The sequence below is a fragment of the Lepus europaeus genome, chromosome 3, assembly GCF_033115175.1.
Source record: "Lepus europaeus isolate LE1 chromosome 3, mLepTim1.pri, whole genome shotgun sequence".
NCBI classification, from domain to species: domain Eukaryota; kingdom Metazoa; phylum Chordata; class Mammalia; order Lagomorpha; family Leporidae; genus Lepus; species Lepus europaeus.
In genome coordinates, this window is record NC_084829.1 from 89,896,751 (window position 1) to 89,911,873 (window position 15,123).

Sequence of the window (15,123 nt, forward strand, 5' to 3'; positions counted from 1 at the left end):
TTTTGTAACATTCAGCAGTGAAGTCATTTGATCTTGGGCTTTTCATAAGTGGTGAATTTTTGTTGTTACTAATCCAATCTTACTATTTGCATTGGTCCGTAAATGTGCTCTGTTTCCTCATTCAGTCTGGGTAAAGTGTATGTATTCAAAAATTCATCCATCTCTTTTTTTTTTTTTTTTTGACACGCAGAGTGGACAGTGAGAGAGAAAGGTCCTCCTTTTTTTCCGTTGGTTCACCCAACAATGGCCGCTGCGGACAGGGCACCGCGTTTATCTGAAGCCAGGAGCCAGGTCTCCGATGCGGGTGCAGGGCCCAAGGACCTGGGCCATCCTCCACTGCACTCCCAGGCCATGGCAGAGAGCTGGACAGGAAGAGGAGTGACCAGGACAGAATCTGGCACCCCGACTGGGACTAGAACCCTGTGTGCCGGCACCGCAGGCAGAGGATTAACCTATTGAGCCTCGGTGCCCGTCGCTTAGTAATTTCTAAAAATAATTTGTATTCTCTGGTGTCATTTGTAATAGCTCCATTTTAATTCTGATTCAATGTTTCTGAGACTTCTCTTTTTCTTGGTTAGTGAAGCTAACAGGTTATCAGTTTTGTCTTTTCAAAAACTAGCTCCTAATTGCATTGATTTCTACCTTTCTAAAAGTTTCTTTGTCATTTATTTGTGCTAAGTTTTATTATTTCTATCTTTTTATGAATTTAGGACTTTACTTGTTCTTATTTTTCAGGTTCCTTGAGGTGTAGGGATAAGTAGTTTATTTGAAATATTTTTAATTTTTTTCAATACAGATATTTATTACCAAAAAACTTCTTTTTACTGCTGCTTTGCTGTTTCCTATAGGTTTAAGTATGTTTTCTTTATATTTTTATTTTGTTTCCAGAATTTTTTTAATTGCCTCATTAATTTCCTCCTTAATCTATTGTTGTTCAGGAATAAGTTATTTAATTTTCATGTATTTATGTACATCATGAATTTTTTATGTTGATTTCTAGTTTTTATTGCATTGTAATCAGAAAAGATACTTGAAATGATTTCTATTATTTTTAACATGTTGAGAATTTCTATTATTTTTAACATGTTGAGAATGTTTTCTGATGTACCACACAATCTTTACTGGAAGAGTTACATACATTGTTGAGAATAATGGGTATCCATAGCTGTTGTATGAAAATTTCTGTAGATGTCTGTTAGGTCCAAGTCATCTCTTGTACAATTAAACACTAGAATTTCTTTGTTAATTTTCTGAATTTTTGAAAGTTGAGTGTTAAGGTCCCATACAACAATTGTATTGGAGTTTGTCTCTCTCCTTTGCTTCATTAATATTCATTTTATGTATTTTCATTATCTAACATTGTGTGAATATTATTTATAAGTGTTATTTCTTCATGCTGGTTTGAACCTAAAATCTGTTTTAATGATGGAAGTAGGATTATCACTTTCTTTTTTTTTTTTTTTTTTTGTTTTGTTTTGTTTTGTTTTTTCTCATAGGCCATCTTGTTTCACATTTTCATGTTCAGACTACATGTGGCCTTGGAGGTGAAGTTGGCTTCTTATAAGCAACACATACATCAGTCCTGCTTTCAACCCATCCACTCTATATCAATTAATTAGCTCATTGACATTTAAGATGACAGGTAAGTTCTTATGACTGCCATTTTGATATTTGTTTTTTTATTTTATTGTGGTTCCATTCTTTCTTCCTTCTTCTTCTTCTTTCTTTTTTTTTCTTTTCTTTTCTTTTTTTTTTTTTTTTTTTTTTTTTTTGAGCCCTAAATTATAATCTTCATTTGTGGTAAAGTGGCTTTTCCCTAGTGGTATGCTTTGATTAGTTGCTTATTATTTTTGGTAAATCCATGTGTAGGATTTGGTTTACTATTACTTTTGAGGCTTACAAAAACTTCTTTAGACTATCAAAGTTATCTTGAAATTATAACTTAAAATTGATCACAAAAATAGTAAGAGACAAAAATAAAGCCTTAAGAAATTCCAAGAAAACGGACTGCCCCGCTCGCGCTGCTGCTGCCGCCGCCGCGACCGCGCGCAGCCATGTCCGAGGAGAAGCCCAAGGAGGGCGTGAAGACTGAGAATGACCACATCAACCTGAAGGTGGCCGGGCAGGACGGCTCCGTGGTGCAGTTCAAGATCAAGAGGCACACCCCGCTGAGCAAGCTGATGAAGGCCTACTGCAGGGCTTGTCAATGAGGCAGATTAGATTCAGGTTCGATGGGCAACCAATTAACGAAGCGGACACACCTGCGCAGCTGGAGATGGACGACGAGGACTCCATCGACGTGTTCCAGCAGCAGACGGGGCGTGGCCTGTTTTCCATCCTTGCGTTTGCTGTTGAATAGTGAGACCATGCAGTCATCAAGGACCTGCAGCGAAGTGACTTCCTCTCTCTGCAGGGACGAATCCACGACTGAAATGGGGCCAATCAGAATTGTTATCTTTGTTCAGGTAAAATGAGTTTTTGGGGTTTTTCATTTTTATTTGTCCCCTCCTTTGCTCCCCAAACCTGTGGCCTGAGTGTGGGTTCTCGAGGACGGGCCTTGGCTCCCCTGTGCCAGGCTCGCCTTGATCCTGTCCATAACTCACGGTTGGGGGGGTGGAAGACAGAACCTCACTTACCACTTGTAGGCATGGGTTGTTGAAATGCTGGATATTGGAAATTTAAGCCTTGTCAAGTTTGGTAATGTGGAAGGGGAAATCTGGAATGCTTCTTAAAAAGTAAAAACGTAAAAACAAAAAAAAACAAGTCCTTTAGTAAAATGGCCCAAGTGTTCTCTGCCCTGTTGAGTCTGGCCCCTTGGGTCCAAGGCCCAGCAGCCCCAGCTCAGCTCAGCACCTAGTGATTTGTACATGGGCAGAGCCTGGCACACCAAAAATTGGCTTTTTCCCTTTTATTAACATAGAAGAAAGTCACTACCACCTTTCTCCTTTGTTAATAGTATTGTGGTCTCAGATTTCTTCTAGTATTTGCTCTGATGAACAATTACGGTCTCTATATGAAAAAGTAAGATTAAGTATTGCTGACTTTCCAGTTTGTTCTTGTGTAGAGAGCCACTTCCGAGGGTGGTGACCTCTGTAACCCATGGGAAGAGGACCTCTATGGATCTGTGCTATGCTGCTTTCCAAACACGTACTGAATTTATGCATTAGTAGGGGTTTCAGTTCTATGAATGTATTTTGGGATGTGCACCAATTAAAATGTTCATAGTTCTGCCTTTGTCCTCCTAGAAGGACCACTGCTGCTGGTGGCCTTCTCTGCCTTTTTTATAGTCAGCTGAAGGAGTCCGCATCTCTGGCTTGCTTGAAATCGTGCTGAAGATGTTCTCATTTCCTGTTTCACTGTTCGGGTTCAGTGGGATGTTTGTTGGCTCTATTGTGTTTACTCGCCAATTTGTACATAACTGTTGTCCTTTCCTACCGTACACAGTAAATATAGTTTGGTATCCTGTCAAAAAAAAAAAAAAATTCCAAGAAAACAATCTACGTATTTGCCCCCATTGCTCCCCACATTTTAAATTGAATTGTATTTGACCTCTTTCTTAGAATTTTAGTGTAGTAATCATATTTTTTCCAATCTCTACAGTAACTATATATATATATGCTTTACACATTTTTTAGTAATATTTTGGTATAGTTACTTTTATCAGTGAGTGTTCTACCTTCTGATACATTCTTCTTGTTGGCACGGATAGCTTTGCCAGATATGGTTTCTTGATTGATAGTTGTTTTTTTTTTTTAATTCATTACTTTAAAAGTTTCATGCTACTCTCTTCTTGACTGTAAGGCTTTCTATTGAGAAGTATGTGGTCAAACGAAGTGGGACCCATTTTATGTGTTGTTTGCTTCTTTTTTCTTATGGTGTAAGAATTTTCTCTTTAGCATTGGAGAACTGAAAACATATTGGAGAATTGATTATAATATGACTTGAGATAGATTAGGATGGGTTGAATACAAAAGTGACTTTTGACCTTCCTGTATGTGTATAGTTGTATCTTTCTTTAGATTTGGGAAGTTTGTTGTCATTATCTCTTTGAATATGCTTTCTACACTTTGACATTCCCAAGTCCTTCTTTTTATATTCATCTTACTTCCCATAAATGTTTTTCATTACTCTTGATTCCTTTTTGCTCTTCCAGCTGAATATTTTCAAATAACCTGCTTTTGAGTTCACTTGTTCTGCTATTGAAGCTTTCTATTATGTTTTTAATTTCACAGCATATTTTCAATTGAAACATTTCTTCTTGATTTTTAAATTCCTTCCATCTTTGTATCAAACCTCCTTGATAAAATTTTGAATGATTTATGTTCTCTCAAACCTCATTGAGTTTCCTTAAAACTGCTATCTTGAATTCTTCATCCAAGCATTTAGAAATTTAAGTTTGTAAATGGCTGGTTTCTGTCATCTTTAGGTGAGGTCATGGTTACCTGGATATTCCTGATTCTTGTTGGAGTATGATATTTTATACACTTGTAAAGGAAAAAAAATGTTTTTATAATCTGGCTTTGCTTTGGGCTGTCCTCGAAATTGTAAGCTGTCTATACTTTTGCTGAGATGGGCCACGGCCTTTCTGTTACTGAGGCTGCTTCATTGCCCCATGTTGTACTATCAACCACTGTTGCTGCTGGATGAGGTATAAGACTGTTCAAACTGGACCATGAAACTCCAGTGGGCTCTGAAGCAGGTCAGAGATTCTATCTCCAGTCTCTGGCCTGAAGACAGGGATTGTTAGAAACTGATTAATTCTGGATTTTTATCAACTTCATGGTGAGTTCTTGAAATAGTCCTATGATTTCCTTGCTATCTTTCCATGGTTGTAGAAGAGGTAAAAGAGGTAGTTCCTCAGCTATTCAGATAGGGCCTATGTGGGTAACACCTGGCTCAGACTGTATTCCATTTATAGTATTGATAGTGGTTTAGGCTTTTCCACCAATTTGGTATTACTAACATTCCCCACTGATCCTACACTTTACACTGTACAAGTATGTGAGCATTTCTCAAGGCCACTTACCTTTAAGTGGCATTGTTATTTGTGGTAGTGAATTCAGATTTAACTGTATGAGATTTACAAAATACTCTCTGATGTTACTCTTTCAATTTGCTTTTCCACCAGTACTGTAAAAATTCTATCTTCCCAAATAATCACACTTGTCACACATTGCTTATTTTTATATTTTATAAGACATAAAAGTGAAACTATGGTTTTAGTTTCTTTGTTAACCAATAACCTGTGAGACAGAGCAAGTTTTTACATGTCTCCCTCTCTCTCTCTCTCGATTTATTTATTTATTTATTTATTTAAGAGGTAGACTTACAGAGAGAGGGAGAATTAGAGAGAGAGAGAGAGAAAGAGAGAGGTCTTCCATTTGCTGGTTCCCTCCCCCAAATGACTGCAACTGCCAGAGCTGGGTTGATTGAAAGCCAGGAGCTAGGAGCTTCTTTCTGGTCTCCTACGTGGGTGCAGGGGTCCAAGCACTTGGGCCAACTCCACTTCTTTCACAGGCCATTAGCAGAGAGCTGGATCAGAAGTATAGCAGCCAGGACTCTACCTGGTGCCCATATGGGATGCTGGTGCAGGAAGCAGAGGCTTAACCTACTATGCCACAGCACCAGCCCCAGTGGTGTCTCTTTTTGCATAAATATCAACCACTTCATTAAAATCTAATTTGCACACAAATATGTATCTTGTACATATGGATACTCCCAGTGAAAATAATAAATGAACAACAAAACAAGTATTAACATGGACATTAACACTCATCAGGTAAATATATGTAGGTTATCAGGTAAGTATGTATATATGCAATGACTTCTTGTCTTATTTAAATAATTTCATCATAGCACTGAAAATATTGGGGAATCACTTTTAAATTATATTTGTTGAAAATTCTTGAATGCCATTATAACATTTTTAAAGGTTTATTTGTTTTATTTGAAAGTCAGAGTTACACAGAGAGAGAAGGAGAAGCACACAGAGAGAGGTCTTCGATCCATTGGTTTACTCCCCAAGTGGCCGCAATGGCCAGAGCTGGGCCAATCAGAAGCCAGGATCCAGGAGCTTCCTCTGGGTCTCCCACGTGGGTGCAGGGGCCCAATGACTTGGACCATCTTCTACTGCTTTCCCAGACCATAGCAGAGAGCTGGATTAGAAGTGGAACAGTCAGGACTCGAACCAGCACCCATATGGGATGCTGGCAATGCAGGCAGGGGCTTTACCTGCCATGCCACAGTGCTGGCCCCCACTATAACATTTTCAAGAAAAATATCAAAATTTTGGCTTTTATTTATTTATTTGAAAGTCAGAGCTACAGAGAGAGAGAGAGAGGAATAGACACACAGAGAGAGAGGTCTTCCATCTACTGGTTCACTTCCCAGATGGCTACAATGTCCAGGGCTGGGCCAAGCTAAAGCCAGGAGCCAGCATTTTCTTCTGGGTCTCCCATGTGGGTGGCAGGGGCCCAGCACTTGGAACATCTCCCACTGCTTTTGCCAGACCATTAGAGGGAGTTTGATTGGAAGTGGAGCAGCTGGGATATGAACCTGCACTCATGTGGGATGCTGCTGTCCACTTGTTTTATACATGAGGCCACAGAACCAGCCCCTTTTTTTATTTAAAATGATGATTTAAACTGATACTCTTACATTTTAGGATATACAGCCTAAGCTAGTGGTACATAGTCAACAGACACCTGTCAGGAGGCCCTTCTTAGGACTTATTTATAGGAATCCTGATTTCAATTGTTTATTAATCATTCTGCTAACATTCAGTAACAACTGAATTTGTTTTATTTAAAAAATTCAAAGGCTGGCACTGTGGTGCAGCGGGTAAAGCCACAGCCTGCAGTGCCATCATCCCATATGGGTGCCGGTTCAAGTCCCAGCTGCTCCACTTCCAATCCAGCTCTCTTCTATGGCCTGGGAAAGCAGTGGAAGATGGCCCAAGTACTTGGGTCCCTGCACCCATGTGGGAGACCCAGAGGAATCTCCTGGCTTCTGACTTTGGATTGACCCAGCTCCAGCTGTTGTGGCCATCTGGGGAGTGAACCAGAGGATGGAAGGTATTTCTCTCTCTCTCTCTCTCTCTCTCTCTCTATATATATATATATATATATATATATATATATATGCCTCTGCATCTATGTAATATTTCAAATAAATCTTTAAAGAAAAAAATGCAAAAAATAATTATTAAAAATGCAATTATTTCAAAATATAATATGCCATAAAGAACATTGATGAAAGTATTTATGCAGTACACATGTATATCAGAAGCATATTATTGCATCAGGTTGTTCATTTAACATTGCTTACTTTCATTTTATACTCCCCTGTGTGATTGATTATAATGGCAAGAAAGTAAGCAGAATAATTTTTAGGTAAACTGTACTCCATTCCATTTTTTTCCCCACAACGTATAGGCCACTGATATTTGTTATGATTCATATGTGTGTTCAAATTCTCCAGAGTGTAGCATTCCCTTGTTTATCTCTAGGAGCTGTGATGATTCTTTTGAGTAATTCCAAATTCAATTTACAGAAAGTTTTAGAAATGCATAGTATGGTTTCGATTTCTCCAGATCTTATTTGTGGAAAATCTTGCATAATCTGAAGTCTTATCTTTGATAGGGAATTCATGACCAAGGTCAAAGAAAGAGCAGTGCTCCCTGAGGGACCACCCCCCTCAGGCTGACTAGAGCATTACCTTGTGAAAAATGATTTGAATTATGCATGCAGCAGTACAGGCATGACACTGTCATTTAGTTGGCTCTAAAAAAAGATCCGGTGCACTGTAAATACAACTGATTTTTATGTGTCTTGGAAGATGACACTTTATTATAAAGTATGTCACAGTCATCCTCTGGCTGTTAAGACATCTAAAGTCATGTCGGTTTTACAACCTTCCCTCCTGATTACAATTCTGAAGGGTTGTTAGTGACAAGTGTGCAGTGTTTTGTCAAGCTATTCAGTTTATACCGATGGAATGCTGCTTTGCTCACCAAATCTATTACAAGTGCAAATATGTGACTAAATGGACTAGCACGTTTTTCTTGTTGTTGTTTCAGACATGAGTGCAGCCAGTAGCCAGAAACTTTTAAAGAGCATCTCCTATAACTTTATTGAACACGTCGTAAGATTCCACATTTCTTTCCAGTGATTATCTGATCTTATTAAAGTCTTTATAACTTACATTATTTTGAGTGCAGCACTGAAACAGCACTCAGAGGAACTCTCTTAGTGATACAAACACATTGGGTTCCATTTAGCAAAGGTTAGAATGGATCTAGCAATTTAGTATAGGGCTAGTCTCACCTTTCCCTCTGACCTCAAAGAATACTTTAGAAATGATCAAGTTCTGGTTTACAAGGGAAGATATAAAGATATGTTCTTAATACTCCTAGAGAATAGAAATTATCTTACTCCTTTCAAGAGAAAATACAGCATTTTAGTGGACATCAGTCATGACAGAAGAATAGTAGTCAGATCAATCATTTAAACCTTGTTTCCATTATGCTGCCAACTACATCAAGAAGCAGAGAGTAATGCAAAAGGAAAAACAAACAATTTTTACTGTAATACAGAAAATTCATGGTAAGCACCACACTGGCGGGTTCTACTGTCATTAATCTTTTCCTGCAGTGCAAACTGTCGCCATCACGGCTCCAGTGGCACATATGTTCCCTGGTCTGCATTACGGATGAAAAACTACTTTGTGATGTTTTGAAAGATGTCTAGTTCTCCAATAGATGGCCCTTTCTCTACCAGATAAAAATCAAAACAAATCCATGATAATGGGTAATGGATTTGAATAGGAAAACATTTTTAAAAAATACTTTTACAGTGATGTGGCCCACTTTCTGAGAAGCTAAGGTCCCTCTATAGTAAAGGAAACTTACATTAAATCTTGGAAGGGCTTAAAGTAATGACATTTAAGAAAGGTAAAAAATGATGTTACAGATGTTTTGTCTTTGGACCATGTAAATGGAATATACTCTATCTCCTAAATTCATGACCTGCCTAGTTTTTCTTTAATTAATGATAATGCTGGGGATTTTTGAAACTGTTGAAATCATTTCCAACTAAGAACCGATTACAAAAATATTTTGTTACTAAAATATATTTAATTGAGTGTTAACAAATACAAAACTGTCACTACCATGAGGATTTTGCACAGGGTTCTGTGATTTGTCACTTTTTTCTAGTTGTCTATTTCCTTTTCTTTTCAACATTCTGTATCATCAGACAACCATCAGGGTGATGAAGACCATACTGAGTCAGCTGGATGAATCACAACAGCCTCAGAAAACCATGCCAAAGAATACACCATTTCTCACAGGTTGACAAGCAAGTATAGTCATAGCCAAAATGGACAGTCTTGCTTCAAAGCACAATTGCATAAATCCACTGCCTTTATTTGTCCAGGAAGTTAACTGTGGAAAAATAATGTGACAGTAAAGTGGTGAGAAAGCAGAACAGTTGTGGAAAGAAGTGGAATTGAAAAATGATGAAGATAACATAACGTTTATTATGATATAGCAACAATATGAAACATATTGAGACAGTCTCAGGAGAAGGTTTAAAACCCAATCATATGGAAAGTATCTAATTTACAAGAAGTGCATGTCACAAAGATTACTTAGAATCTGTTCACCAAATATAGAACTGATTGTCAGTGAAGCACGTACAGAAAACTGTTAACTGAATCAGAATAAATTTTCCAAAAGACACCTTATTTATCCACATATTTATAGATATACACCAATTGTCAAACTCAAGAATATGTTCTGTTTTATTATGTGATTGATTGGCTAGTATGAAATTTACCTTGATTTGAATGCTTGATAAATTTAGAAGAGTAGTAATTTTAAGAATTTAGAGTTCCAAAAATTTTAATAACCCAGAAAAGCAAGAAAATAAAGTAGGTTTAATCTCCCAGGAAAAAAATGAGAAAATGAAATAAATAGAATAGAAGAAAGAGAAGTGAAGAATAATAAAGTAAAAGGAAAATTACAACAATAAGTTATCATAGGGTTGAGCTAAAATTGTTTAAAAGAAACATTCGGATTACTTCACATAATTACTGTCAAATATAACACATGGAAAGGGCAAAGGAAACATGGCCTTTACTGCAGTTCATTTGGTTTTCAACCCTTGAGCTGTGAATTCAAAGGGGGAAAAAAGGCATTCAGTTACAGGAGAGAATATACCAGTTATACTAGAGAAGACTTATCAGAAAGAATAAGTAACCATTTTGAGGCAGAAAGAAACTCACGGTAATAAAAAGGGCAAATAAAACACATTTACTTAACTGAGTTTTGGTTATAAAAAAATGTCAAGTAGAGGATAAATACAGCACAGGGTCTGTTCATGCAAATCACCAAGAACGGACTATACACAAGACCATTCTTCTGTATCCAAATTCATAAGTCTAAAAAGGAAGGAGAGAAAAATGTTATTTTCCCCAAATCTAAATGAATTATATGCTATTAATACATGTGAGCAGGTGCCCTACAACACCTGACTCTACAAAAATTAGTTTTGTGTTAGGAAAACCACACAAGCAGCACTTGGAATCCATATATATCAAATACATATGGTGTATCTATTTTTTTACAAAACTGGTACAAACAGATTATCCATGAACTAGATGTTCTTCCACAAATACTCATTCCCTCATTATTCCACTTCCTGACATAATTAGTCCCTTAAACTGCTCTTTCTGAGACCATCTATCTAAAAAAATCTTTTTCAATTACATACAGAACTGCACTACATATTCAGGTTTTTGAATTTTCAAGTCATTTAGAATTTTCTTCCTGGACCAGTAATCACAGACAGCCTCTCAGCTTCTCCACATGTGCTGAAGTATGTTAACCTCAATTATACACTCATAGAACCCACATTATACTAAATTTATTATTGTATGTGCCTTCCTTGAAACTTTGGCAAGTGATATTTTCAGTTTTAAAACAGTTTTGAACAGTAATGCATTTATCTCTATATTGGCAAAGGGGACTACGAAAGATGATATGTGAAGATGATATGTGTGGCATTAAACTAAATTCCCTAGCTGAAGCACAAATTCTTAGGAATAGTTAACATAAACATTTCAGTTTCCCAAATCGTCTGCCAGAGGAAAAGGCAAAAAAAATCAAAAATGTGATGTTTTTAAATGTATATACATTAGCACATATAATTTATAGAGTCTTAGTTGACAGGATCAAAAATACTATGTCTGCAGATACATACAACCTTATGGGTGGTGTTTCTTGACTCTTAAAAACTGATGATAAAATACAGTAATTGCTTTCAGGGATATTTCACTTGCTTGACACTGAATACCAAGTTGTCTTCTTACATAACTGCCTTTTGATCAGCTACTTCCTAATTTCACACACCAGTGGATATCTCTACTGGCTTTTCTGCCACAATATTTGACACAGCAGTTAATACATCAGGTGGGATGCCTGCATCTCATTTCAGGGTGCCTGGGTTCTAGTTCCAACTCTCTTTGCAATTCCAGCTTTCTACCACTATATATCCTGTGAAGTTTCAGGTGGTAGCTCAAGTATTAGGGTCACTGCTACCAATGTGGAAGACCTTGATTGGGTTCTGGATTCCTGGCTTTAACTTGATGCAGTCCTAGCTGTTGCAGGCATTTGAGAAAGTAAACTAGAGGGTGGAAAATCTCTCTTTCTGCATGTCTCTGTCCCTCTGTCTGTCTTATTCCTTTCAAATAAACAAGCGAAAATTCAGAATCATGGTTCTGAAATGAAAAGCAAAAGTAGTCATCATCTTCATAAGTGAAATATGTTCAGGGCCGGTGCCGTGGCTCACTTGGTTAATCCTCTGACTGCAGCTCCGGCATCCCAGATGGGCACTGGTTCTAGTCCCCACTGCTCCTCTTCCAGTCCAGCTCTCTGCTGTGGCCTGGGAAAGCAGTTGAAGATGGCCCAAGTCCTTGGGCCCCTGCACCCACGTGGGAGACTGGGAAGAAGCTCCTGGCTCCTGGCTTTGATTTGGTGCAGCTCTGACCTTTGCAGTCATTGGGGATTGAACCAACAGATGGAAGACCTTAAAACAAAAAAAGAAATATGTTCATCTTCTTTAGATTACTTTCCTTGTAAGAGTCAAAGCCACTGTCCTTTTTGTGTGTCTGTAGATTAGAGTGTGATGCCTGTTGTAGCTTTTTAAGGCAATGATTGCTGAATCTTCTGCATATTATCTTGGTGAATTTTCTAAAATCTTCTCCCTCATTTCAATTTCCAATGTCCTTTTCACACAAGCGGTTCAATTGTTCATTGGGCTGATGTTTTAAACCCTCTTCTACTCTAAATCATTTCTATATAAATATTCAATATAAATTCAAATAGCCTCCAAAACCTTTCTTTAGAGTGGTATTAAGCTAAATGTTGCTGCCCCTTTGGGCAGAAAGACAAACAACTTATGAATCTTTCAATTAGTTAATTAATCAATAAGCAAATGATTAGAGAGAGAAGTTGGCATTTTACTACAAGTACAATGGCAGGCCATTGAAGTACTATAGTGAAGGAAAGACAATGTCCATTTATGCTTAAAATTATTCTGTCTAATGTGAGAAGAAATGAGCGAGTTTAGAAGTCAAAATATACACAGATACCTCAAACTAAGCAGTTTTCAAATTAGACTGTGCTCTCCCGTGTGCTTGCCTGCGACATTCCACACACCTCTCTGTTCCTACTGAAATCAAGTACAATAATCAAAAGACAGTCCATAAAATCACCTACTCACTAAATTGTAATCAATATTTACATTACAATATTTACATTTACATTTACAGTTTAATTTAGCGCCTATTGCCTTCTACTTACATATTTCTGTTTATATACTAAAATTCATTATAGATTTTCTCTCCCTCCCTGCCTCTCTCAGCACTTCCTGTCTTTCCTTCAGCTGCCCTCTCTCCATCTACCTTTTAATCAGCAGGCTGTGAGCACTGTTCAAGTATAACAACGTTCTTGATCTCACCCTGTATCACATTGATAACACAGCAATGTGCATATTATAGGTAATAGAAACATTTAACTGTTCAGTGAAAAATATTAAAATAATTTGGTTCAAACTGCTACTCATAAATTTCAACTGTATTTTTCACAAAAAAATGTTTAAAAGAACTCAAGTAATGCTATCTTTTTTTATTTTTAAGTTGCATTTAATTTTATTCCTGATAAGTGAACCTTGCCTATTTTTTGAAAAATAGATGATAAAGAAATTATTTAAAATAATTTATATTATGATAAAATTGTTTTATATTTTTCTATTCTTTCTTCTGGTTTAATTCATATAAATAAATAAAAATAAATGCAAATATGTATATTTTATGGATAAGTAATAGATTTGACAGATTTTGCAATGTACAAAGCACAGTTTGTGGGATTTTTTAAAATATTTACTTATTTATTTGAAAGGCAAGTTACAGAGAGGCAGTGGCAGAGAGAAATAGGGAGGTCTTCCATCCATTTGTTCACTCCCCAAATGGCCACAATGGCTGGAGCTGAGCCAATCCCAAGCAAGGAGCAAGGAGCTTCCTCCAGGTCTCCCATGCAGGTTCAGGGGCCTAAGGCCTTGGGCCACCTTCTATTGCTTTCCCAGGCCACAGCAAGGAGATATATTGGAAGTGGAGCATCCAGACTTGAACTGGTACCAATAAGGGATGCCAGCACTGCGGGCAGTGGCTTTACCCACTATTCCAAATCACTGGCCCCAGTTTGTGTTCTTTTTACACTAACACTTTACCTAGAGAATTTTTTAGAAATATGATTATAATGCCTATGTAATTTTCATCATACAAATGACTATAATTTATTTAATTCCATTCTTTCATTGGGTTCTTAGTTTATGTCCATATTTCTTATGAATAATTTCACAACAATACAACCTGGTATATAAATCTTATCCCTGTATCTTTGATGTTTTCCTAAAATTCAGAGGTACGATAAAGGTGGGACACATGCTTTTAAATTGCCTTGAAACAGGGCCTGGGTATGCCCATTCATGTCATGCAGACCCTGGGCTGCAGTTGCTTGGACAGTTGGCATCTTCATCTGAACGCATGGGCGATGGATAATGAATGTTTACCTATTAAAATGTGTCATCCTTTATTTAAGCTAGAGAATAAAGTCAATATTTTCTATAACTTCCTGAAAGTATTGTTTATACAACTCAAACAGTATTGTCTGGTGTGACTCCTAATCCACTGTTTCCTGTGTTCTTCTTAGTTCAGCCTCTTCAATAATATTTTTCTCTGTAAGAAACACATCCCAGATGCATACTGGGTGCTCCAGTGTCTAGGAAGCAGTTCAAGGTAATGGCACTGAAGTTAGATGTCAGGTTTTCCAGTGCAAGCTTTGTCTCTATCTGGCTGTATCGCCTTGCTTCAATGACTAAATCTCCCCGAGTTAGTTTTCTTGTCTCTAAAGAGACATGATATTCACCCAAAAGTGCTGCCTTTGAGAATGCGTAGAAAAATATCTAACTAGGGCCAGCACTATGGCACAGCAGATAAAGCTGCCATCTGCAGTGCTGGCATCATATATGGGCACTGGTTTGAGTCCCAGCTGCTCCACTTGCAATCTAGTTCCCTGCTGATGGCCTGGGAAACCAGTAGAAAGTGTCCCAAGTTCTTGGGCCCCTATACCCACATGAGAAATCAGGAAGAAACTCCTGGCTCTTGGATTCAGCCTGACCTAGCCCTGACCATTGCAGTCATTTGGGGATGACCCAGCAGATGGATATCTCTCTCCCTCTGCTCTCTCTCTCTCTCTCTCTTTATCTTTGTCTCTTCATCTCCTACTCTGCAACCCCACCTCTCAAATAAAATAAATAAATCTTTTAAAAAAGAAAAATCTCTTTTATTGACACACTAGAGGATTTTTTTTTAAAAAGATTTATTTATTTATTTGAAAAGCAGAGTTACCCAGGGAGAAAAGGAGAGGCAGAGAAAGAGAGAGAAGTCTTCCATCTGCTGGTCCACTCCGTAATTGGCTGCAAAGGCCAGAGCTGGGCTGATTTGAAGCCAGGAGCTAAGAGTTTCGTCTAGGTCTCCCATGATGGTGCAGGGGCCCAAGGGCTT

The 15,123-nt window shown here is 37.6% G+C and overlaps 1 pseudogene; it reads left to right on the top strand.

Annotated features, from left to right (window-relative positions):
- Positions 1-2,011: 2,011 nt before the first annotated feature.
- Positions 2,012-2,359, top strand: LOC133756598 (small ubiquitin-related modifier 3-like; annotated as a pseudogene).
- The last annotated feature ends 12,764 nt before the right edge of the window (positions 2,360-15,123 follow it).